A 27,543-nucleotide genomic window follows, 5' to 3' on the forward strand; every position below is an offset into this window, starting at 1 on the left:
AAAATTTAGGACCTCAGCCATCCACAAGAGGGGTTTAAATATGAAGGTGGTTTCCTAGGAAACCTATGTGTGCATGGAGCGTTGGGGGTCAGGGAGAGTTGCTGGCAGGGGTGCTGGCCTGTGAATACTGAGATGACTGCACTCTTGACCTGGAGCCAGCTGATCTCTGGCTGCAGGTGGATGGGGGTAGGAGGGACCCTCACATTCTTTCACTCGGATCCCCAGTCACCAGTGGCACATATAGGGTGACCAGGGCATGAACAAGTGAGAAGCAGCCTGTGGCCCAGGTCCAGGATGTCTTGGGAGAGAAGCTAAACCAGCCCATTCAGAGATGAAACCCCAAATGACACCTCCATGGCATCCACTACAGCCAAACAAGTGAATTAGCCTGGATCAAACGCAAGTATGGGCAGGAGCCTGTGTCACTCTCATTACAATCATGTGATTCTGTTTGTTCCTTTGTTTACTGTTCCCCCTGTTTTCCTGGCTTCTCTTCCCCACAAGGGCTAGGGCCTTGTTGGTGTTCCATTCTTTCAGCAGATATTTGCAGAGCGCTCACCATGGGCTCCCCAGTGCCCAGCAGTGCCTGGCTTTAGGAGGTCTTAGTAAGTAATCTGAATGGATGAGTGGATGCTCAGCATTCGTCCCTGGTTTGAATGGATGAGTGGATGCTCGGCGTTCATCCCTGGTTTGAGTGGATGAGTGGATGCTCGGCGTTCGTTGCTGCTTTGAATGGATGAGTGGATGCTCAGCATTCATCCCTGGTTTGAATGGATGAGTGGATGCTGAGCATTCGTCCCTGGTCTGAATGGATGAGTGGATGCTGAGCATTCGTCCCTGGTCTGAATGGATGAGTGGATGCTCCGCATTCGTCCCTGGTTTGAATGGATGAGTGGATGCTCAGCATTTGTCCCTGGTTTCAGTGAATGAGTGGATGCTCCGCATTCATCCCTGGTTTGAATGGATGAGTGGATGCTCAGCATTTGTCCCTGGTTTCAGTGAATGAGTGGATGCTCAGCGTTCATGCCTGGTAGAGGAAAAGTGCGTCAGCCATCCTAGAATTCCACATGAGTGTGGTTAGCATCACAGCGTGGAAAACTGGGGTTTCATTCTTGTGGTGTGAGCAATTTAGCCATCGAGGGTATATGTGTGGTCTGGACAGACGAGCCATTGACAAGGGGGTGGACATCAGAGGCTGGGTTGGGGCCCTGGCTTGTGTGTGATTGTTCCCTGGTTAAATCTTCTGCCTTCCCTAGGTATGGCCTGTATCCATGCCTATCCTGCCCGTAGCCCATCTTAACCCCCACCTTGACCCTGATCCTGACCCCTCCTCCTCCTCCTCTTCCTATACCCTTCCTGTTCCACTCTCACGACTTAACTTCTATAAGAATCTCCTGTTAATACTCCCTTTATCAAGTCATGTTTTAAAAGCCAGCTGCTGTCAAGTTGATTCCAACTGATGGTGACCTCATGTGTGTCATAGTAGAGCTGTATTCCAAGAGTTTTCAGTGGATGATTTTTTAGACGTCGATCACCAGGCCTTTCTTCTGAGGGGCCTCTGGGTGGGCTCAAACCACCAACCTTTCAGTTAGCAGCAAGTGCGTTAGCCATTTGCACCAACCAAGGACTCCAGGTATATTTTACTATCGTTTTTTTTAAAATGGATCTGTTTAGAAGCTGGGAGCAAAAACAAGATCCTGACATCCTTATCATGTAGAGCATCAACACACACAGGCTCAGTAGCTAATCAAAGAGTGTGTGAGATGGTGTCTCCAAGTTATACGGGGGCAGCCTCAGGTGGGGTTTCTGAGGCATGGCCTGGATGAGGCAGGCGGAGGACCCGGTCCCGCCCATGGCTAACTACATACAAACGCCTGGACAAGTTACCTGGTCTTGCCATCTGTAGAGCTGGAAAATGAGAACCCCACTCATAGAAGTCTTGAGCAGATTAGGTGAAGTAATGCCTATAAATCCCTTACCCCCATATAAGCACTCCATGAACGCTGGCCAAAATTATCATCCCTGCTCAGTTACAGAACTGTGTTAGTGATAAACATCAGCCAGCTGCTGGACCTCATTTTATGGATTATTCATCATTTCTTAAGACGCTCCACACACGCACGTGCATGCAGGCACACACACATTTTTAATACAGTGTATAACTATATGACTTAAATAACCCATGCCGATCTTTTCCAGGTAATAGAAGATGAGGGAAGGTCCTAGTCTATGCTAACGTTCCCCTTTCTGTCAGAACAAGTTTGGATAATTTATGTGTATTTCACGGGAAAATCAGACAGCAGGAAAATCTTGAGTGGTTTCGTTTCTAACCTCATGAATGCTTCTGAGCCCTGCGTTTTTGAACTTCAGATAATATTATCAGCAGGGTGTGGGGGAGGACTTGAGGAGGAAAGGGGATCACGGAAGGGTTTCTGCATCTTTCAAGCCCGAGGATTGGGTTACAGGCAGGGTGCGTGACAAGAAGCTTCACAGATGTGCTGGGCCCAGGTAGCTCATTATGAAGCCAGGGTTGGGGTGGTGGGAAGTAAGAATAATGAAGTTATGTTTGATGTGGATGGATGTCCAGTACTGGTGCCTGCCAGCACTTCTGTCTGCTAACCTGCGTTTGGATTTAAATACCATTGAAGGAAGGAGCCTGGTGAAATAAAAGTAATTTCCAAGGGGAATTTCTTACAGCAGAAAGAGCCACAGTCAGTGCTGGGGAGGTGAGTGAGCTCCAGCCTGCACCGTACACCTGCCTAGCTTGCACTTTCTTCCCGTGGCCTCATCTGTGTGCTGAGAAGAGGTCAGGGTTGGAGGCAGTGCTGCCCTGAACATTGAGAGCAGGCAGGAGGAACATTTCAGCGGCACCTACCGAGGGTGACATCAAGGAGGCCAGAGGTGATGCAAGGGTCAGCCCCTCTCAGGTGTATTTAACTAGAGAGCTAGTCAAACAGGAGACATGGGCCCTGGCAATCATTTTCATAGCACACGCAGTGGTTCTACTGCATCAGAATCACCTGGAGGACATGTGAGTGGCCAGAAGGCTGGGCCCCTTTTCAGAGTTTCTGATTCAGTAGATCGAGGGGGGCCTGAGAATGTGCATTTCTAACAAGTTGATGATGTCAGTCCAGTGACCATACTGAGCACCACTGGCATGATGGCATCACTTGAAGTTTTGACTCAAGAATTATGGTGGGAATAAGTGGGTTGGGTAGATTGGGTCCCATGACTTGAATACTCCAGCAGAAGCAAAACCCTCCAGTGGAAAGAGTATGGGCTAACCTAGGAGGGAAAGGTAGTCAGTCATCCATGTCCTGAGCTCTGGGGGCCCAGAGCTCAGGCCCTGAGGGGAGAGGGGTACAGGCACCAGACCCTAACCAAGTAGAGAATGCTAGTGGGCCTTCCAAGGAAGCTACAGTCTAGCATAGCAGCACCTCTGGTGACTGGAAATGCGGGATGTCCCAGGCTTGCTCTCCCCTCAGAAGATAAAGGATGCAGTGGAAGGGCTCATTATTCTGAATTTAATTCTTACAAACCAGGAAGGCGCATTGGTATGACAGTGACAAAAACATTGGGAAAAAGACTGACCACATCATTTTGCAACTTGCCACAGCTGGAGAAGGGAACTCTGAGCAGGATTCAACGTAGACCCCTATGTTTTAAGGAGACAGAATTAATAAAGGTCAAAGAAGAGCTAGTTCTGACCCTACAGCTTGGCATGTAGGGGAAACTCTGGAACATTCCATTGTGACTAGACAGTCCTGGAAAGACCCAACAATACATTAAAAGGGAGAAACATACAGAACAAGGGGCTGCACCAGCAGCTCTGGATGAGCCAGCTGTACAAGCACAAGAGCACCAGGGGACGTGGGGGGCACGTGGCCAGCGGCAAGCATAAGAGAGCTTGGAGCCTTAGATGACAGCTTGGGCCAGGCCAGCGATGCCTACCAGCCAAGCCCTGCTTAGAATGGTTCAACAGAGACAGCTTTGTGATGGTTTTTAATCTTTAAGAAAAACTAGGCAAGATAGGCCCATTAAGGCTAAACAAACACGGCTCAAATCCACTGCTACTTTTCCTGGGGTTAAAACCAGGAAAGGTAGAAAGAAAGCATGAGAGCCCAAGAGTGGTGAGGAGAAGGTAGATAGGACCCAGGGAAGGCACTCTGTGTCGAGGATGCCTGGGCTCCAAGACCATCCCCATTACCACTGGGGGACCACGGGCAGGCCACTTCACCAGTGTTTTCTACTCTGTAAAATGGGGGATGAGGATAGTATGTACCTCATAGAGTTGGCATGAGAATGATATGAGTTAATAGAAATAAATGGCTTAGGACAGCTCCTGGCCCATACTAAGTGCTAAATGTGTCATTTTTATGATCACTGTTATCATGTTTTTTTTTAGTGTCCAGACCCCCATTCCAAGATGAAATCCAATCCAAGTTGCTACAGAACTCTACAGATGATAGCTCAGATGCTGAAATCATGGCAAATGAGAAAAGAGCCAGAAGTCTGAGAGATGGGTTTCAATTTCCCAAGTGAATAAGTGGGCAGATTTGAGAAACGCAGCCTCAGCTGCTGTCAGCACCTGCACAACTAGAGGACAAACCAATGATTTAAATGGACGGTGTTTGTGTGCATTTTAAAAAAGAAGGCTACGAGGGTGCCGAAAATGTAGGAGAGTTTCATGAGAACACTCCTTGCCTGTGTGACAGTGTTAAGGGTGATAGGTCAGGTCAGCAGAGCATGTAGCAAGTCTCTTGTAGTAGTGCTGTGGACAAGGCTGGAAAACATGGCAGGCTGGTGGCCCATCAGCATGGAGCTACAGCTGGACCCAGATCCCCTCAGTCCCTCCCCAGGGAGGCCCCCTGGCAGGTCTGTGAGCAGCTTTGCCTGTGCAGTTTACAAGTCTTGTTCCGTGTGCCCGTGCTGGGCAAGGCTCCATGGCAGGGGTTGACACAAGCTCAGGAAGCTCCACAGGTAACTTGTGGCTGTTAAGTGGCAGGACCGCCTCCCAGAACCAGAGCACCTACTCTGCTCTCCCTCGCTCTGGTTTCCCACTCACTCCTTGTGGTTCCAAGCCTAGCGATGGAGTGGGTCACAGACTCTCAGTCCTCAGTGATTGTAAGGGTCTGAGTGGTGTCATTACAAGACAGCAGACAAGGAAAGAAAATGTGAACGGAGGATTTTATATCTAGCCAGACTGTCCTTGAAGTAGCAAGGCTTTAGAAAAACAGTTTTAAATATGCAAGAACTCAGGATACTGTACCCATAAACCCTTCTTGAGGAATCTACTAGAGCAGAGATTGGCCAATATTTTATGTAAAGGGCAGATAGTAAATATTTTAGACTTTGCAGGCCGTGTGGTCTCTGTCATACTTACTCAACTCTGCCATTGAAGCACAAACCTGACATAGACAATATGTAAACAAATGGGCATGGCTGTGTTCCAATAAAACTTCATTTACAAAAACAAGTGTCAAAACAGATTTGGTCCTCAGGCCGTACTCTGACTACCCTGTACTATAGGATGCTGTTTGCCCGATCGAGAGATGACTGAGGAAAACTTTGGCGAAGCGCTGATGGCAAGCCCTTTATTATATTTAATTGTAGGTCTAAGATGGAAACCCTGGTGGTGTAGTAGTTAAGAGCTATGGCTGCTGTCCAAAAGGTCAGCAGTTCAAATTCACCAGGTGCTTCTTGGAAACCCTATGGGGGCAGTTCTCCTCTGTCCTATAGTGTCGCTATGAGTCAGAAGCGACTCGGCGGCAATGGGTTTTTTGTGGATAGGTCTAAGACCAAAGCAAAGATGAAAACAGGAATGGAGAATAATATGTAAATGTTATATGTTCTGACAAAATGAAAATACAACTAAAACAAATGGGAACAGAAAGGAGAGGAAAAGAGAAAAGTGAAATAACTGCATTGATTGTTGCTTAGACAATGGGTGGGAGTCAAATGATATCATTAAAATTGATAAACCAGATAGTAAAAGAGTAGAAAAGAGGAGACTTTATAAGTACTTCCCCACCTCCAGACTCTTATTCATCTTATTCTCTTTGCCCGAAATGCCTTTACCCATATTCTCTACCTGTATACATTAAAACTACAATGTGATACAACAACACTCTCACGAGAATGGTTAAAATGAAAAAGACAGATGATACTAAGTATTGGCAAGGAAATGGAGCAATTGGAATTCTCATTCTTTGCTGGTGAAAGTGTAAATTGGTATAACTACTTTGGAAATCTGTTTGGCTAAAGATACAAACTCTCATGACCCAGAAATTCTCTTCCTAGGTGTGTAACCAATGGTAAACACAAGATATATACAAGGATGTTCATTACAGCACTATTCTTAAGAGCCCAAAACTCAAAATAACGCAAATACCCATCTGTAGTATAGTCACACAGTAAAATACCGCACAGCAATGAGAGCAAACATTGCTCTACAAAACAGTATGAATCAGTCTCATAAGCACAACGTTGAGTAAAAGAAGTCAGACACCCAAACACAAACTAAAAACAAAACAGAAGAGTCAAAAACAGGCAAAATGAATCTGTGGTGACTGAAGTCGGAATTATTGGGGAGGTAGTAACTGAGAAGAGGCGTGAGGGAGCCTTCTGGGATGCTGGTAATATTCTATTTCTTGATCTGAGTTGTAGTTTGTGAAAGTTTGTGCCTCACTTTGTGAAAGTTCATCAAGCCATTCACTGAAGATTTGTGCAGTTTTCTACATGTATATTATACTTGAATAAATCTTTTACTTAATAAGAAAAAGTTTAAGTACCACAAAAATAAGAACCTTTAAATACCAAAGGAAATTTTAAAATTAAAAGAGCAAAGAAATAACATCACGAAAAGAAACATAGCAAAAATAACAAAATATACATAGTAAGTACAATAAAATAATATGACAGAGTTGAGACCAAACATATTGGAATGGGCTTAGCTCACTTGTTAAAAGAAAATGAGTTTCAATTTGGCTCACAAAGAAAAAGACTCACTATATGCTGTATGCAATAAATCACACCTAAAACAATTTAGAAAGTCTAGAAATAAAGGGATGCACAAAGGTACAGCAGGGAAATGAAAGCAATAAGAAAGTAGAAGTAGCAATCCTGATTTCAGACAAAGTAGCTATCATGCCAAAAAGCATTAAATGTGACAAAGAAGGAAACTTAAAAGGCTAAATGTTTCAGTTCACAATGAAGATAACAATTATGACTATTTATGCACCAAATAACACAGCAATCATTTATATAAAGCAGATGCCACAGGGATGCAAGGAGATATAGATAGAAACTTAACTGATAGTAACCAAACCCATTGCCAGAGAGTTGATTCCAACTCATAGCGACCCTAAAGGACAGAGTAGAACTGCCCGATAGGGTTTCCAAGGAGCAGCTGGTGGATTCAAACTGCTGACCTTTTGGTTAGCAGCTGAGCTCTTAACCACTATGCCACCAGGGCTCCTTACTGATAATAGGAGACATTAACACACCACTCACAATATAAGACAGATCAAGTGGACCAAAAACAAGGAAATATATAAAAGATCTAACAACATAATGAGGTAGGTTTCATACACACACACATCTAAAACTCTACACCCTGATAATAGAGGATACACCTTTTTCTCAAGTGCCCATAGAACATACACAAAAACTGACCACATATTTGGTCACAAAGAAAACATGAGTAAGTTCCATAAAGTAGAAATATTACAAGCAAGACTGATAAAAAAATAAAATAGAGTTAGAAATTAATAACAAAATCAGAAAAACAAAAAGGCTCCCTCCACCTGGAAATAAAAATATACAGGGTACGGTTACCTGCACTTAACAGTAACTCAAAAGTGGGGAAGACCTGGGGGTTTCCTCTGACATTAAACGAAGTCTGAATGTTTAAAGCTATTCCTTCATTCACTATTCAACAGATATTTACCAAGCATCTGTTAAGTCTATGGCTAACCTAAGATCAGAGAGGCGCATTCTGCGTTTGGATCTTCCTTCTGGAGGGCAAGACAGACAGGGAAACAAGCCCGCTGCAGCACTGTGGGACGAGTCTGTAACTGGGGATGTAGGACGGGCGCCCACTTGGGATTTGTGCCGAGTTATGTCTACATACCATCAAGCAGTGGCTCAGCTGTTCTGTTTGGTGGTTGGGAATCGGCTTGGGAACTAGATGAACTGGGGAGAGCCTACCTCGCCTCTCATTAGCTGTGTGACCCCGAGCAGATTACTTCACCAGGAGTTTCCTGCCTAATTGGGACACAAGTGAGCTGAAGCACGTAACAGCTGGCATGTAGAAGAGTCCAGTTGGTGTTGTTCTTATTGTTTATTTACTTGAGGCTGGTCAGGTTACAACTAGAGCGTGTATTGTTGAGCCGTGTGTTAAATTGAGGAAACATTGACCAGCTGGGTGTATTCAAAGCTGGAGAAAGGGGCGGAGAACGAGTGGCCTGGGGACTGCTGCCTTATGAAGAACAGCTGAAGGGATGGGTGTATTGGCAAAGAGAACACTGAAGGGAGATACAGAAAGGATTTCAGAGATCTTCTCACCCCAGTGCCTTTACATACTTAAAGCATCATCAACTAGGAGTCCCTCGTGGTGCACATGGTTAACATGCTTGGCTGCCAACTGAAAGGCTGGAGGTTTGAGTTCACCTAGAGAGCCTCAGAAGAAAGGCCTGGTGATCTACTTCCAAAAAATCAGTTCTACTCTGACACACATGAGGTCGCCATGAGTTGGAATCAATCGACTCGACAGCAACTGTTCTCTTTTTTATTCATCTAGAGGACAAGCTCTGATGCTTCACAGACTGGTGGGCAGGCCCCACAAGGTCTCAGAGTAATGAGATCCATGCAGTCCCTGCCAGCCTGCTGAATGCCATCACTCATCACCTTTGTTCTGGGACTTCCATTTCTACTCTTTGGAAATCATCCAAAAACATGGGCAAAACTAGCAGCAATCAAGATGTCCAATAAGTATAACCTAGCTAAGTAGTTTATGGCTCTATCTGTATGATGGTGTATTATGCAATCATTAAAAATCACTCGTGAGAAAAGATTCTTAATAGCATAGGAATTGGTCCTGCTGTCATAAGTGAAATAAACAGAGGAGGAAATGGTTTGTTTATAGTATGGCATCAACATTAAAGAAAATATGTTGAGGGGAAAAGACTAGAAGGGAATATGTCCAGAAGGGAAGTGCTGACAGGGTTGTCTCTGAGGTCACATGGGATTCCTTTGTCTTGTTTTATACTTTTATGGACCTTCCAGTTCTTCCATGACGTGCATGAATTGCATTTATAATCTCTAACTAAGTAAACAAAAATATGCTGTAGAAGGGATTCTATAATGAGTGACAGTGTAGACCAGTTTCATCTAAGACCCCATGGAGACCAGCACGAAGATCATTTGGGGAAGCTCCAGTTTAATTACCATTTTTCTTCATTAACAAACATAGAATTAAGTTAAATTCAGAACTATTTGTTGAGTCCTTAGCAAGAACAAGGCTTCGTGCTAGAAACTGTCCTTGCCTTAAAGGAGCTGGGGAGAAGGCAAGTACTTGGATAAGAGTCATCCACAGCAAAATGTGACCTGGCCTTTGGGGTAGAGCAGGGATTGGGGGAGTTTGACTCTGAGTGGCACCAAATATTCCACCAGGGAATGGGATAGTCTCTGCAGTTCTCTAAATAAGATTTGTTTTTAATCACCTTAAAAAAAAAAGAAAAAAGGACAACATGCAACCGTTGGAGGAAGAGGGAAAAGACATCACAAAAATCAGTCCAACGAGAGTTGATTTGGAGTCACTTCTTTGGGGTTCTTGAAGACAGAATGGCAGGGCAGCCATGTGTGCCTCTGGGTGGGAAATTCTTAAAGCCCAAGTAAAAGGAAACTCCTTCACTAACTAGATAACTAGGAAACTTCTTAAATGTCAAGAAGCAGCAGCAGCAACGTTCCAGTGGAAAGAAATAGATCATTCTAACACGGTACTTGCTGAATAAAGGTCTCAAAAGCATGCAGGGAGAATTAATGCCATAGATGTAAGAAAGCCAGAAAGAAAATTAATCTCTTTCCTTTCTGCTTGGAGAACTCAAGGGCAAGGGTTCTGTAGCTCATTAGGTATTAAAATGATTAACAAATTATTATTTGCAATTGAAAGTGGTTATGGTATTCATTATTTCCTTTCATGCCAAGAGTCTATGAAATTTACTCAGAACATAAATTATCCAAAGCAGTCCAAAGTTTCTAAATATTTTTGGACCAGGTTCAAGACTTCGGCACAGCCAGCCACTCAGGGATGAGTGGCTAAAGGTCTCTGTTATATAATTTACCAAGAACTCAATTGAGACTAATTACTGTCTCTCGTTCGCTTGCTTGAACAACATCTGCCCGGCATCTGCTCTGACTCCGTTTGGTTGAGATGTTTTAATCTTTCTGTGAAGTGAAATAAAGGGCATGAATATTTTATTGTGGATTTATCCCACTGTAACTTTTTATAGGAAACTGCTGGTTGTTTTAATGGCCAGCAGCATTAATACACACTGTACCCGTGCAACGTGCTGGAGCCAGGGTTTACAGCATACTCAGAACACACCATTTTGGTGATATCCAACACTGAGGCAGAGTTGAACAAGTCTGTGAAAGATGCAGCCAGATCAGTGTATGGGAGGGTGGCAGAGTGCAGATTCCTGGAATGTTCTGTAATGTGCCTCTGAAGGACTAAGTCAATCCAGAAGGTGATACCAGATAATGATACATTAGCCATTTATGATTGATCGTTGTCACACCCATGTGAGAAATGAATGGTAGGAAGCATCTACCCCATTTCACAGATGGAAAAACTGAACCCAGAGGAGGGTTAGTAGACAAGGTCACCAAGGACTTAGCCAGTGAGCCAGAATCCTAGGAGTGAGCCTCTTGAATCCTAGGATTTTCTAAGTCATAGCAAGGTTTGGACACAAAAACAGATATTCTTACGGGGGAAGCAGGGACAGACCATTTGGAGCACCTTGGAAGTGACAGAGGTGGAGGAGGGCACATCTTGGCCTAAAGAGAAGCTCATGACGGGCAGGCACTTGAGCTTGGCCAAGTGAGAAAAATGAGGAGGGGGTGCCAGGCAGAGGAACAGGGTTGTCAGCTCTGGGTCAGAGAACAGCAAATAGCCCACCAGTCCAGGAGGGTGCACGTAGCTGACCAGAGCAGGGGGATAAAGCTGGTTCCTTATCCCTTGATCTCTGCTTTTTTTTTAAAATTAGTCTAGGGTGTTATTTTCATTTGCTTGCATATATTCCTGAAAATGCAGTCCTTGGTGGAATGATGGAGGAGTATGTGTGGGCTGAATGAATGATTAAATTATCAGATTGGGCCTTGAATGTCAGACCCAGGATGTGAAGGACAGTGGGCAATAGGGAGCCATTGAAGATTTTAGAGTGAGGAAGTAGCAGACTGAAGCTGTGGCAGAGAGGCACAGAAGTACTTGGAAGGGAAGCAAGATCACATGTAGGGAAATCAGTTAGCAGACTGTTTTAGTACCCCAGGCAAGTATGGCCAGGGAAATGGGGGAGGGGAGCCAGATTTGAGAGCCCTTGTGGGGTTGGCTTGATGGGTCAGCTTGGCAGCTGCTTGGACATGGGGCACAGAGAGCAGTCAGAGCTGACCCCAGACCCTAAACCACACAGCTGGTATCTGGAAGAGGAGTGGCTGGACTTCAGTGAGGGGGAGGGAGGAAAGGTTTGTGACCAGGCCCACCTGGAACCAGAGGGTGGGGTATACTCCCTGCTGTGGGTCGCATGGGCCTGGAGCTCCCTCTGTGGAGACTTAGGGGCCCCTGCATCAAAGTATCTGTGGAAACCATGGTGTGGGAGAGGTCTGCAAAAAAAAGTTGAGACATGGAAGCAAAAGAGCCCGAGACTGAACCATGGGGAGAGACAAACTGCACTTAGAGAAAGGGAGAGGAGGAGGCAATGCGGAAGTAGTGGGAGGCAGAGTAGCAGGAGCTCGCAGTGTCTGAGAATGAGGAAGAAGCAGGTAAAAGTATGACGGAGTGGTTACGAGTGTCAAAACGTCCAAAGCTGCCCTCTGTGAGGGGGCTCTGGCACCTTCTGCTCACTCAGTACCCTTCGTCACTTAGTGTAGGAAAGTGGGCATCACAGAAAGCTAGTTGCCAAGTCAGGCGTCGCGTCCCGGTGTCACCCCCTGTGGCTCCCACCAGGGTGTCTGTCACCCCTGGGAAATGTCTTCTCAAGTTCACTGTGGTCATGAGCCTCTACAAGCCATACCCCCAGGGCCACCACTCACAGCAAAGTTGCACAGAAGGGGCAGCAGGGATTCGCACAGACCCACAGCCAGCCACCTGGGATGGAGGGTGTGATCCAGGGGCCTTGCTGGCTGCTGCCTGCTCGGGGGAGCCCAGGGCCTCTGGCGGGATGGACAGGCACAGGGAGCATGTGTGAGGCTTGCAATTCAAGGTGGCTGTGGGTGGGGGAGCAGGCAGAGCTGTCAGTTCCCTCCTCATAAATCCCCATGCCTGAACTGTCCAGGGCAGGCAAGCTCTGCTCTAAGTCAGCTCACTCTCCTCCCCACCCACCCAGAGTCAGGCTGGTCATGTTGGAGCCCTGCCTCGGCCCCTCTGGACACCGCCAAGGTTTCGCCCTTCCTCTCAGTACCCCTTCCAGAAGACACAGAGCTGGCACAGTCCGGCTTCGGAGCACTCCCCCGGGAACAGTTTCTGAGAGCGTTGTGAAATTCTGAGCATTTTCCTATCCACAGCAGGGCAGCACGGGGAATGCCAGAGGCCTGCTCACTGCTCTCACGTTGAACAATTCTGTGGAGCTGGGCAGCTGGGAAGGCCGAGCAGGGGCTTCTGCTGGTGGGGATCAGGCCTCCGGGCTCTTTCTGCAGCTCACTCAGACCTTTGGCGTTCTTTCTGACTAGTACCATTCAGACTGGCTTCTTGGGAAAAATATGTCACCTAATTAATCTGGGTGAGTCTCCCCCCAACCCCCACCCCAAGCATCTTAGGACAGAATGCTAACCTGTCAAGCAACCAAAAGGCAAACTAGTACGTGAGTGTAACAGGGACATGGGGGTCCAGGTGAGAAAGGAAGGAATGACGGAGAACCTGTGTGGCCAGCAAACAGTGCAAAGTGTAATCTCCAGGTGAGAGCTAGTGAAAAATGCACATCTGGCCATTTGGGCTGAGATTCAGAGCTGCCACAGCCTCCTCCTTGAAAGATGAAAGTGTCAAGTTCTAGACGGGAGGCCATGGGGCCAAATTCCACAGCCGACATGGTTTGGCCCACATAGCATTTGAAGCCTTCAGAATTCCTTTCCAACATTTTAAAATCAGGAGAGTGCAGTAAAACTTTGGATTTTCAACTTGACTTTTAAAAATGAAAGATGTGGCAACACTTGACCTGTATTGCCTCACAACAGCAGGGGCTGGAGACTAGCGGCTGCCCCTTCAGCCCACAGCAGCCACACTCCACGGCCAAGGTCAGTTAGTACGTGCTGGCTGACGCTGGTTTGTGTAAATACTTTTCATTGTAAAAATTTATATAGAGAGAAAAATATAAAAATTAATAAACACCCATACCTGCACCACCTGATATAACAAATCTTGGCAATTGCCATATGTGCTTCACATCTTTTAGGTAATGATACGTTTATTTAAAAAGAAAACAGTTGCCATTGAGTTGACTCTGACTCATGGCTACCCCATGTGTGTCAGAATAAAACTATGCTCCACAGGGTTTTCAGTGGCTGGTTTTTCAGAAGTAGGTTGCCAGGCCTTTCTTCCAAGGCGCCTGTAGATAGACTCAAACCTCCAGCCTTTCAGTTAGTAGCTCAATGTGTTAACCATTTGCACCACCCAAGGACTCCAATGATACAGACACATTGAAAAATCCTCTCTGACCCCTCCCCAGGCCCATTCTCCCTTCGCAGACGTAACCACCATACCCCTGATGGTATATATGCTTCTGAGTCAAATTTTCATGCCTTTTTACTATACATGTCTATATCCACAAACAAAAGAGTTTCGTCTGGAATGTTGTAAAGAGTCTCCTCATCTTGCATTTGGGATCCATCCATATTGACATTGAAGCACTGGTGAATCTGTTTACTTGCTCTATATTATTTCCTTGGATGTATTTGTTTATTCTGCCACTGGTGGACATGTAGCTTGTTTCCTAGTTGATGTTGTTAGAAACTGATGCAGTGAGCATGCTTGTCTAGTCTCCTTGGGCCCGTGCGTGAGAGGTTCTCTGGGGGCATATCCCTAGAATTGGGATGACTAAGTCACAGAGTATGCACATCTTGAGCTTTACTCCAAAGGACTTACCTATCCTTACCTTCCCACCAACCCTGTGTAAGAGCTCCCATTTCTCCAGTCACGGCCAAACTTGCTTCAGCCAGTATTCTAGTTACCTAGTGCCGCCATAACAGAAATACCACAAGTGGGTGGCTTTAAAGAACAGAAATTTGTTTTCTCAACAATCTTTGATGGTTACGAGGGAGGGGAGGAGTGGGGATGGGAAAAAAAAAAGAAAGAAATTTATTTTCTCGCAGTTTAGGAGGCCAGAAGTTCGAGTTCAGGGTGTGGCCTGAGTTGGAGGTCCTTCCGTCTAGTTCAGCTTCTTGTATCTGCTGACGATCCTTGGCATTCCTAGGCTTGTAGATGCATCTGTCTCTGTCGTCTGTCTTCCTCTTCCCCTTGTGAGTATCACTGTGTCAAGTCTGGTCTGTGTTGGACTCAGAAGTGATTAGGTTTAGGAATCTTGTTGCCTTTGCATTATTTATTGGCTAGTCTATCCCTTCCCCACTTATTGATAAGGCCATAATTATGATAAGCTCAATAACAAAACAGACCATGGTTTCTGAACACAAGAAAATTACACTGGAAAGCAACAGTAAAAAGATTATCTATTTTTGGAAACTAAAAATATACTTATAAATAACTTACAGGTTAAAGAGAAATCGCATTGCAATGTGACTAACAATAAAGCATTTTTTATTTTATTTTTCCTCTATTGATTTGAACACTATAGATTATATTTCTGCTCTTTTGATGGTTACTGTCTTAGTTATCTAGTACTGCTATAACAGAAATACCATAAGTGGATGGCTTTAACAAAGAGAAGTTAATTCTCTCACGGTTTAGGAGTCTAGAAGTCCAAATTCAGGGCTCCAGCTCCAGGGGAAGGCTTTCTCTCTATGTTGGCTCTGGGGGAAGGTCCTTGTCATCAATCTTCCCCTGCTCTAGGCTCTTCTTTCTCAGTGGTAGAAGGTCCCTCTCCTCTCTGCTCAATCTTCTCTTTTGTATCTCAGTAGAGATTGACTCAAGATACAACCTAATGCTGTAGATTGAATCCTGCCTCATTAACATCATAGAGGTTAGGATTTACAACACATAGGAAAATCACATCAGATCACAAAACGGACAACCACACAATACTGGGAATCATGGCCTAGCCAAGTTGACACACATTGTTGGGGGATACAGTTCAATCCATAACCGTTACCTTTACGTGTTTGCCATACATCTTCATCCTTAAGTGTTTCAGTAAAGCCCAAAGTTATTCAGAATTGCTATCTTCTTCCCAAACAAGGCAGTGCTTTCAGCACACTTGACTCATCACACAACCCTCTCCTTTTCCTCGTTATTATCATCTGAAGATTTGGCACTCCTTTTTTTTTTTTTTTTTTTTTTCTTTAATACCAAAATGGTTCTGGTATTCCAGAAAATTAGATAAATTAAATTAAATGGACAAATTCCTTAAAAAAAAAAAAAAAACTAAAAGTGTCTCAAGAAGAAAGAGAAAGTCTGAATAGACCTATAGCAAGTGAAGTGATTGAATTAGTACCAAAAAATGTTCTATTAAGAAAAACTCAGGACCAGATGGCTCCACTGGTGAGTTCTACCAAACATTTAAAGAAGAATAAATACCAATTCTTCACAAACTCTTCCCAACTCATTCTATGGGGTCAGTATTACCCTAATACCAAAACCAAACAAAGCCATCACACTCGACAAAATCCAGCACTCTTTCATGAAAAAAACAATCAACAACTGGAAATAGAAGGGAACTTCCTCTACCTGATAAATGGCATCTAGGAAAAACCCACAGCTAACATCATACTTAAGTGTGGAAGACTGAATATTTTTCCACTAAGATCAGGAATGAGACAAAGATGTCTACTCTTACTACTTCTACTGACCATTGTACTGGAGGTTCTGGCCAGGTCAGTTAGACAAGAAAATGGAATAAAAGGCATTCAGATTAGAATGATGGCAAGATCTTGTACGTAGAAAATCTCAAAGAATCCACTAAAAGTTATTACAACTAATAAATATGTTCAGTGAGGTTGCAAGATACAGAATCAATATACACAAATCAATTATATTTCTGTATACCAGCGATGAACAATCTCAAAATGGAATTAATTCCATTTACAATAGAATTAAAAATTAAAATACTTAGTATAACTATAAAGTTCTTGGAAGAAAATATAGGGGTAAAGCTATTGGACCTAGTTTTTTTTTTCAAAGATATGATAACCAAATACAACAACAAATGCACAAGCAACAGAAAAAAAAGTAGACAATTGGGACCTCATAAAAATTAAATACTTACGTTCATCAAAGGGCTGTATCAAAAGAGTAATAAGACAACCTACAGACTGGGAAAAAATCTTTGGGAACCATAAATCTGATCCAAAAACCAAACCAAACCTGTTGCCATTAAGTCAATTCCGACTCATAGTGACCCTATAGGATAGAGTAGAACTGCCCCATAGGGTTTCTGATCTTACATAAAATGACAAGCATAGGTAAATATATAGAGGCCAGTGGTTATTAATGGTTACCTGGGTCAGAAGGTGGGAGGGGGAGAGGGAATCATTCTCTGAGTAGTGAGATTATATCTGTGGTGATGGGACAATTGGCATCAGTCAAGTTACATGGCTTACTAATGTAAGTGATATCACTAAGTTATCCACCAGCAAAAGAGTGAAATGGTAAATGTTGTGTTATATATAATTTTACAACAACAACAGCAACCAAAAGAAAAAGAGGATGCTGTTGCTGAAACTACTCAGGTACAACTAAATACCTCATGGAATTAGTTCTCTTGGTTCAAGGGCTTAGGGTCATGGCTTCATGGGACTGTCCAGCCAATTGGCCTAACACTGTTTTTAGAGTTTCTTTTTGCAAAGTGATTAATTACTTTTATGTGTGGCCTTTCTAGCCATGATCTTGTAACTTCTACCCAGGTATTTGGGCAGGACTATGTGATAGGGTAATTGTGGGCCACCAAGGAGATTAGTCAGTTTTGCCTTAAAAGAGAGCCAATTCCAGAGTTGAGAGGAGGATCCTACCACCGGCAAGGAAGAACAGCCAGGAGTGGAGAGTGCATCCTCTGGACTCGGAATCGCTGCGCTAAGAAGCTCCTGGACCCAGGAGACAGAGAGCGAGCTGTAACCCTGAAGACGGTGAGAAGTTGCAGCAGAGACATGGCAGTAGGAGTCGGTGTTGGTCGGCTTCCCAGCCAACAGAGAGAGAAAGCTGAGTGCCTTTGGGCAGAGGCCTAGGGCCAGGGAGAGGCTTACCTGTGAGCACCGCTGGGAAAAAGCTGTCCTGATGAAAGAACTGTATTCTGAGTGTTCCTGAGCCTGAACTGTAACTGTTACTTCTCTAATAAACTGCATAATCATGAGTAAGGTCTATGAGTTCTTTGTGGCCATTGCAATGAATTATCGAACCCAGTAGAGAGTGCTGTGGGAGGGACGGTTGGTGTCAGAGTTGGTAAAGATGGCGGAGAGAGGGGGCTTGTCTGGTCTCTACCTCATAGGAGTCAGCCTAGTGCTGTTGATCTTGGTTTTCCTTCCCCCTTATGGGGTTGGAGGAGGTCAGACACCACTCCCAAGCCGTTTTTACACTGTTCTACCCCGCCCCCACAGTTCCGTGTGTAGTACCTGGGTCTTAAAAGTTTGCCAGCAGCCATCCAAGACACCACAATTGGTCTCTATTCACCTGGAGCAGCAGTGGAAGATGGAGACCCAAGAATTGGAGAAGGAACTGGACTACAGCTCTAGTTGCCTCCATGAACTACTGTCTACTTTACCATGAGACCAGAAGAACTAGATGGTGCCTGGCTATCATTACTGAATATTTTGATCAAGGACTCAATAAATGAGTCCTTGGTCAAAAGAAAAATGTGGAACAGAATTTCAGATTGCTTTTTTAGAATCTAGACTCCACTGAGGCTGGAGGAGCCCCTGAATCTGTTGCTCTGAGAAAATTTTTGAACCTTGAACTAAAACTTTCCCCAAAGTCATTTTCAGATGAAACAGCCGTTTAGCTGAATTAGTAAATAATGTTAGCCTTGAACATTGCACTCTTTTAAAGAATTATCTATCTCAGATCAAATTGACAACAGTAACTCTAAAGCACAGATGAGTAGTTTATGGGGCAGTGAGTCCAAGTCAATGGTGAAGCACTGTAGGCAGAGATAGGAAGAATGGTGACACAATGTGAAGAATGCAACCAGTGTCATTGAACTGCACATGTGGAAATCGTTAAATGGATATATGCTCTGCTGTGTATATTTCACCAAAAATAAAATAAATATTAAAAAAATAGTTAAGAATAAAGTTTAAATGTGTAAAACTTACACTCTGAAAACTACAAAACATTCTTGAAAGAAATTAAAGAAAATCTAAATAAATGGAAAGACATTCTGTGTTCATGGATTGGAAGATCTAATTGTGTTGATATGGCAATACTCCCCAAACTGATCTACAGATTCAATGCAATCTTTATCAAAATCCCAGCTAGATTCTTTGCAGCAGGTGGCAAGCTGATCCTAAAATTTGTATGAAAATGCAGGGGACCCAGAATAGTCAAAACAAATTGAAAAAGAATGAAGTTGAAGGACTCATACTTCCTAATTTCAACACTTACCACGAAGCTACAGTAATCAAGACGGTATGGCACTGCCATAAGGATAGACACAGAGATCAGTGGAATAGAATTTAGAGTTCAGAAACAAACCCTCACGTTTATTTACTATGAACTGATTTTTTACAAGGGTGCGAAGACAAATGGGGAAAAAAGAGTCTTTTCTATAAATGACCCTGAGACAACTGGATGGCCACAAGCAAAAGAATGAAATTGTTCAGTCTACCTCACACCACATACAAAAATTAACTCAAAATAAATCAAAGACTTAAACATAACAGCTAAAGCTATAAAACTCTTTTAAAAACCCAAAGGTATAAATCTTCATGACCTTAGATTAGTCGGTGGTTTCTTAGATATGACACCAAAAGCACAAAAAGAGATAAACTGGACATGATCAAAATTAGTAACTTTTGTGCTTCAAAGTACACCATCAAGAAAGTGAAAAGACAACCCACAGAATGGAAGAAATTTTTTTACAAATCATGTATCTGATAAGAGACTTGTATCTAGAATATATAAAGAACACTTACAACTCGATAATGAAAAGAGAAATCCAAATTAAAAATGGCAAAGGATCTGAATAAACATTCCTTCAAAGAAGATATACAAGTGGCCAACAAGCACGTGAAAAATGCTCGATACCATTAGCCATTAGGGAAATGCAAATCAAAACCCTCATTGAGATACTACTTCACACCTACTAGAAAAAGACAGATAACAAGTGTTCATGAATATGTGGAGAAATTAGAACCTTCATACACACTGGTGGCAATGTAAAATGGTGGAACTGCTTTGGAAAACATTCTGGCAGTTCCTGAAATGGGTAAACATAGAGTTACCATATGATCCACCAATTCCACTCTAGGTATATGCCCAAGAGAAATGAAAACATACGTCAATCAAAAACTTACATATGAATGTTCATAGCAACATTATTCATAATAGCCAAAAGGTAGAAACAAACCAAATATCCATCAGCTGATGAATGGATAAAATGTGGCATATCCATACAACAGAGTATTATTCAATAATAAAAAGAATTGAAGTACTGATACATGCTACAGCATGCATGAACCTTGAAAACATTATATTGAGTGAAAGAGCCAATCACAAAGAAGGGTATGTTGTAGGATTCCATTTCTATGAAATGTCCAGAATAGGCAAACCCACGGAGACAGAAAGTAGATTAGTGGTTGCCTAGGGCTGGGGGAGGTGGAGGTTGTTGAGGGATGACAACTAAGCGGTATGGTTTGGTGTTTTGTTGACGGGAGTGGGGGTAGTGAAAATGCTCAGAAGTATATGCACAACCTTGTGAATATACTAAAAGCCATTGAGTTGTACACTTTAAATGGATGAATTGTATGATATGTAAAGCTATTTTTAAAAAATGGTTGTACCCCTGAATAATGTGTGAACTTAAGCAAGTCCCTTAACCTCTCTGTGCCTCAAGTTTCCTCACCTACAGAATAGGGGTGATCACAGTTCCCACTTCATAGGATCACTGCAAGGATCAAATTAGTGACATCATGTAACTGACGTGCCTAGCCCATAGGAAGCTCTCAAAAGGTTAGCTCCTGCAATCTCTAGATAAAATATTTTAGAAACATTTCACCTTAGACCATTTTTAGCCAAGTGTTGAACTCTTTCCTTCCTTCCTTTCTTTTCCCAGGATATGAGAACTAACCAAAATGACCCAAGGACCTTTTCTGGAAAATGTAGAAAGTTCTCAGGCCCTGTTCAATCACCCATCTCAATTTTAAGGGCTGCAAATACACTCAAGCCTACAAATAAGTGATTTGTACTGGGATTCAGAGCTGAAAGTTGTTTCTTTCAATGGTTCTTATTTCACCCCTGCAAAGCAGGAGCGGAACTCTTTATACATCACTGGACCTTCCTGAGAGCAGAAATATCAACTTCCAAAAAAGCTCGTATTCACAGAGGGGCTTGTTCGCTCCGCATGATGCAGTCAGGTTTTCATTTCCTCCCTTAAAAACAAATATGTGGATGATATTACTTTTCAGGGAAATGCATGAGAACTCATAAGTTCTCAGGTTTTAAATGGAGGCATGATGAGTTGGAGCTTAATGTGCAAGCTGTAAAGCGTCACCCTAGCTCCCCCAGGAGGACATCGCCACCCAGCTTGTTAAGTCCCAGCGGTGCTGCCTTGCCCAGCCCCCCTTTCAGACATCTGGTCAATAAAAGCACAGCGTATCTTCAAAGATTATAAATGGCACATGTGAAAGCAATGTTCTGATTGTTCTCATCACAGAGTTGCTGGATCTGATCTGCTGAGATCTGAGAGAGACCCTTGGTCTCTGGCATACAGTCTGACCCTGCTCGGGGCCCTCATGTTGTGTAGGGAAAGGGCCGGGAGGATGAACGCTTGGCCAGCTAGCCTCCGCATGTTCCCTCCCCCTGGGCTCGTGGAGCACGTGGTCAGTGGAGCTGCAGGTGCCCTGTGAAAGGCCTTGCCATCCACGGGAGAGCCTGAACCAAGGGCTGGGGCACCTCTCACGGTGTCCCCACCTTCACCAAACTCAATCAAGTGTGTGGCCCAGATGGGAGGGAGAAACATATAAGCAGATAATTTCTTTATTGTGTGACGATGCAAAGGAGGAACTGATGCTTGAGTTGGGCGCTGAAGGTCAAAGTGAAGTTGCCAACCAAAGAAGCAGGGCTCCGGGCTCAGACAGAGGGAACCTGTCCGTCAAGTGTCAAGGAGAGAGTGCATGGGTGTGACTGCAGAGTTCGGAGTGGCCAGTCCTTGGAGGGCACGCAAGGGTGAGCTGAGCCAAGTGTTGTAGCCCTTGGTTCAGGGCTTGCTGTGAAATTGACACACACATGTCAGAGGACCAAACAACCATTGAGCCAATTAACCATCCCTGCATCTGTCCTCTTCGTGACCAGTTACACGGCGTTCTGGAGCTGTTTCCCATCATTCTTTTTTATGCTGTGATAGATTTTATATGCGGCCTATTTGATACAAAAGCAGTCTACAATTGGCTGCTCACCTAAAGGCTGGCAGTTCAAATCCACCCAGTCACTCTGTGGGGGAAAGACCTGACACAATCTGCTTCCATAAATATCACAGCCAAGAAAACCCTACGGAGCAGTTCTACTCTGTAACACATGGGGTTGCCACGAGTTGGAATTGACTCGATGGCAGTGGGTTAATTTGATGCCATGCCTGGAGTTTGCCAGCCTCTCTAACAATTGCTCAGAGAATCCTATCCAGGCATCTTCTTTCCTTATTTTGATTAATTTAGATAATCTAGGGAACATTCCGAGCACCGAGATTGCACGGAATAGGTGCTCACTCTGTGCCAAGTTCTTCTTTCTCACCCATTTTGAGGACGGATGAAGTTGACACTTGATCTCATGGACAGACCACTCATTAACTCAGGTTGTGTGATGTGATAGATGACTTTTGTACATGGCCTTTCTAGCCATGGTCTCGTAACTCCCACCCAAGTGACTGGGCAGGACTGTGTGATAGGGTAGTTGTGGCCCACCAAAGGGATTGATCGGTTTTGCCATTCCACTGGGCTTGAAATGAGCGACCCCATAGGCAGGAAAGAGAAGATTCCACTACCACCAAGGAAGAACAGTCTGGAGCCAGCATGTCCTTTGGACCCGGGATCCCTGCACTGAGAAGCTCTTGGACCCAGGAGACAGAGAACGAGCTGTAACCTTGAATTTGGTGAGAAGCAGCGGCAGAGACCTGGCAGCAGAAACCTGGCAGCAGGAGTCGGTTTTGGTCGGCTTCCCAGCCCGCGGAGAGAGAAAGCTGAGAGCCTTTGGGCAGAGGCTGGGAGCCAGGGAGAGGCGTGCCTGTGAGCACGTCTGGGAAGAGGCTGTCCTGATGGAAAAACTGTATCCTTGAGTATTTCTGAGCGTGAATTGTAACCTATGACTTCCCTAATAAACCCCATAATGGTGAGTATGGTCTGTGAGTTCTGTGTGGCCATTGCAATGAATTATTGAACGCAGCAGAGTAGAGAGTGCTGTGGGAGGGACAGCTGGTGTCAGAATTGGTAAAGATGATGGAGAGAGAAGGCGTGTCTGACCCCTGCCTAATAGGGATCAGTCTTGAGCTGTTGATCGTGATTCTCCTTTCCCTTGGCGAAGTTAGAGGAGGTCAGACACCACCCCCACACCATTTTTCCAGGTTGTGTGTCATCCTGGTTTTTACAGCTTGGACTTGGTGAAAATAAATAATCTACCAGTGTTTTCTTTCCAGTTATCTGCATTTGAGATTCACTACATATTCTACGTAAAATAACTATGTCAGTAGAGTATGACCCTGATGATGCCATTGTTTCTTTGCAACACATTTCAGCAGATCTCACAAAATCTTTACCTAGTTTAAACCTCAACCAAGTCACGATGGAATAGAAACTGAACTTTGGATCGAAGCTGAAATTGTTTAGGATTGCAGATGTGCTGGGGTCTGTGATAGGTGGAATAATGCCCCCCCACCAAAGATGTCTACATCCTACTTCTGGAACCTGTAAATATGTTAGGTTACGCGGCCAAGGGGAATTAAGGTAGCAGCTGACCTTAAAATAGGGAGATTACTTGGATTATCTGAATGGGCCCAATGTAGCCACAAGGGTTCTTAAGTAGAAGAGGGAAGCAGAAGAGGCGGTTGAAGTGATGTGATGTGGGCAGGACTCGACCCACTGTTACTAGCTTTGAAAATGGAGGAGGGGGCCACAAGCCAAGGTCTGTGGAGAGCCCCTAGAAGGCAAGGAAATGGATTCTCCCCCAGAGCCTCCAGAAGCCCTGCCAACACCTTAAATTTAGCCCCACGAGACCGATGTCAGGCTTCGATCCACAGAACTGTGAGATAATGAATTTGTAGTGTTTGTGGTCATTTGTTATAGCAATAATGAGATACTAATACAGGTCTCCTGTAGTGGCCACGCCACTGTATCTTATTAGAAAAATTTAACTTGAACTACGTGCAGGGGAGCTGAGTCTGTGCTGGACAGAAAGCAAGTCCCTCCCTCGGAGGAACTGTGGAAAGGTTGGCCTGTAGTAGGAAAGTGAACAGTGGTTTTCTAAAGAATTCCAGTTGTGTTGCTCTTAAGAAGGGCTGCTAACTCAAACTTGACTAGTAAATGTTGCTGTTAAGGTTTTACAGGACATGAGTGAAAAAAAAATAAGGCTCAAGTTGTAATTGTAATATAAATTGTTTTATGTAACTGTAGTTCTTCTCCCAAATTTCTGAATTTAGAATTAATGACATTTTACTCTAACGTTCAGTTGTACAGTGTGGTTCACGTGTTGTAAATGGGGCCTCCTGAAGCCATAGTCATTCAAGTGAAATGGTTTCTTTCAGCCAAAAAAAAGTTTCAAGAAAGTCATTTTCTTCCCACCACATCCTGGTGTACTTGTCAAAATCAGGAGCAAGAAGCTGACCTGAGAAAACAGTAAAAACAAACTGCAAAGTGTCTGTGTGCATGGCGTGGGGAGTCTCTTGTAGACGCTCATCGCGTACTTCAGGCTTAAAGGTGCAGGTTCTCAGCAGGTACCAGGCGTCGGCACAAACTGAAGGCCAGTCTCCTCTCTTGGGTCTTACCTGCCTGGGACTTGGGAGATACTTCCTTCTTTTTTTCCTTCCACCTCTTTTCCTCCCTGCTTCTAACCGTTCACTCGCATTGCCAATTTTTTATTCATCTAGCAAGTGTTAGAATGACAAATGGCTACCGAGTGAAACAGTCTACAGGGGCCTTGCTAATTCCTGGCCAGGCCCTGCTCGTGCTTGCAGACTTGGCACAGACAGCTCCCCTGACCACAAGATGAGATGAGCAAGAAGCCTCTGTGTGCTCCCCACAAGCCTCCACAGGGAGCCTCACACACGTCTCCTGGTTGTCTGTCTGTCTCCCAGACAGACAACCATATTCATGTCTGTATGTATGTCAGAACCCAGCACAGAGCTGAGAGGTAGAGGGGAAGGAATGGGGGACACCTTGATTTTAGCCCAGTGAGGAAGGGGCAGATTAACCAGTAAACACGGTATGGACCGGGTTTCAGTTGAGCAAGGTAGGCACGGACTTAAGTGTATTTACTTGCCAATCTGTCGTGAGCAGTTTCACGTGGGTTTCACGGCATCTTTGCCGTGGTGGGGGCAGGTGAAATTAGGTAATGCAGCCCTGCCAGTGAGACCCGTGCCAGGCTCCTGACCCCCAGAACTGCAAGATAAGGAATCTCTGGTGTTTGTGGTAGTTTGTTATATCAGCAATGGGAAACTGGTAAAGGATTATTGATTATTATTAAACTAATACAGGGTTGGCTGGGAGCTAGGGGTACGCACGAGCTGCCCTGTGTGCCGCCTTCAGCCATCTGCTCAGCCCCCTGCTCACTGGCCTCAGGTGTGGCTCAGCTCTCAGGAACCAGGACCAAAGGCCACACTGTTGACTGCAGGCTACTGAACCATTGCACTGCCTCCTCCATGGGCTCCCTGGTGCCACCCTGGCCCCAGCCCTCCTGCTCACTCACTTCACCCCAGCCACCCTGGCCTTCTTGCTGCTCCGCAGCCCTGCCAGCAGGCTCCTGCACCGGGGCCTTTGCACTTGCTGTGCTCTCTGCCTGAAACTCTCCCCAGATCTCTGTGTGGCTCACTCCCCACTTCGTTCCTGTCTCTGCTCCAGTGTCCCCTATCGGTAAGGCCTTCCCTACTGCTCACCCACTCACTGCTCCCTGCTCTGCCTTGCCCTGCTCTGTCATTGTTATTAACTGCTGTCGAGTTGGCCCCCAATTCATAGCAACCCCACGCGCAACGGGACGAAACACTGCTCAGTACTGCGCCATCCCCATAATCAGCTGTGGATTGGACCATTGCAATCCATAGGGTTTTCATTGACTGATTTTTGGAAGTAGATCACCAGGCCTTTCTTCCTAGTCCATCTTAGTCCAGAAGCACCAGTGGAACCTGTTCAGCATCACAGCAACATGCAAGCCTCCACTGACAAATGAGTGGTGGCTGCTCATGAGGTGCATTGGCTGAGAATCAAACCCAGGTCTCCCTTGTGGAAGGTGAGAATTCTGTCACTGAACCACCAATGCCCCATTGCCCTGCTCTACTTTTCTCTAAAGCACTTATTACCGTGTGGCATGTTCTGTATTTACCTATAACCTGATATGATACGATATATGTTATATTGTTCATTGGCTTACTGTTTATCCCAGTTAGAATGTAAGCTCCAGAGGGCAGGGGCTTAACTCCATTCACTGCCTCATCATCAGAACCTAGAACAATGCCTGGCACATGATGAACCCTAAAAAAATATAGAGTGAATGAACAGACAAATGAGCAAGTAAGCTGGAACTGAGATGAAGAGAAGGTTGGGGCCATCCCATGCCCACATGAAGGACCCTGTCCGTGGGAAAACCCTCTAGGTGTTTTTAAACAGTGGGATAGCATGATCAGCTTTCTGCTTCAGGTAGAATTTAGAGATATTTTGACTAAGAAGGAAGAACCAGATGGTTATCAGAGCTGTCCATCCACATGTTGGGCTGTTTTGCTAAGTGGTGGGCTCCTGGGAACGAGGAATATTTGAATCAGGACAAGAAAGAGGGCAGAGGGGGCTGGCTCACCCAGAACCCAAAGCACAGAGTCTTTTTGTGTTGTCAAAAGGGCACCCAGAGCCCCGTTTCTGTCCTGAGAAATCATGACTCCCAAACTGCTCAGCTTCTTTCCAACACCTTGAGGCCAACAGAGACCCTGTCAGAATTGGGTTTGTTAAAGTACTAGGCAGGGAGACAGTTTAGAATAGCACTTTAAAGCTGAGTCTTCCTGGGACCCCCAAATTGCCACAGGCAAGCATCACAGTCACCACCAGCAGGACCTGCCCTCTTTGGAAAGTGAGGCACACCTCGTCCTGGTGTGTTCAAGCTGGAATGGGAGGACCATGTGTCAGGGGCTGTATTAGTCAGCTTTTGCTGTAGTAACAAACAATCACAATATCTCCATGATTTACAACAAAATAAAAACATTTCTTCCTCATAGTACATGAAGGCTGTGGTGGCTTTGGGCTGCCTAAGCTTGACTGAGCTCCATGTGTCATCTTGCTCCAGTACCCAGGCTATAGGCACATCCCCTGTATTGGGACCTGTAGTTCTCATGGCAGAGGGCAGAAACAGAGAATCAAGACTGAACCACAGAGTCACACGTGGAGCTTCTGCTTGGACGTGACAAGCATGTGTGCGCACATCCATGGAGCAAAGTATGTCATGTGACCAAGTACAGTGTCAAGGAAGGTGGGATGGACACACGACAGGCCATGTGACAACAGGCAGGCTCTGTAGTACCACTGCAGGAGGGAGTGGCCAATGGGAGCAGTAAGTCAGTCTGTATCGTAGGGGTGTTGTGTGCAGAAGGGTTTCTGCCCTGAGTCAGGTGACCATTCCAGTCACGCCCTCTGCTTCAGGACTCTGGAATTATTGCCAAAGTAGATTGCACAGGTCCCTGAGTGTGCCTCCTCATTCCCACACAGGCTGTTGTCCATGACCTCCTGGAAGGCCCTCAGGAAGCTGGCCTCTCCGCCCAGGTGTCCTCTCACTGT

General features: G+C 44.9%; 1 protein-coding gene across 1 annotated transcript in view; it reads left to right on the forward strand.

Moving 5' to 3' along the window:
* ADAMTS17 (ADAM metallopeptidase with thrombospondin type 1 motif 17) overlaps positions 1–27,543 on the forward strand; it is a 479,690-nt gene that overhangs the window by 424,002 nt on the left and 28,145 nt on the right. The window lies entirely within an intron of this gene.

The sequence above is a fragment of the Trichechus manatus genome, unplaced genomic scaffold (genome assembly GCF_000243295.1).
Source record: "Trichechus manatus latirostris isolate Lorelei unplaced genomic scaffold, TriManLat1.0 scaffold00019, whole genome shotgun sequence".
Classification (NCBI taxonomy): domain Eukaryota; kingdom Metazoa; phylum Chordata; class Mammalia; order Sirenia; family Trichechidae; genus Trichechus; species Trichechus manatus.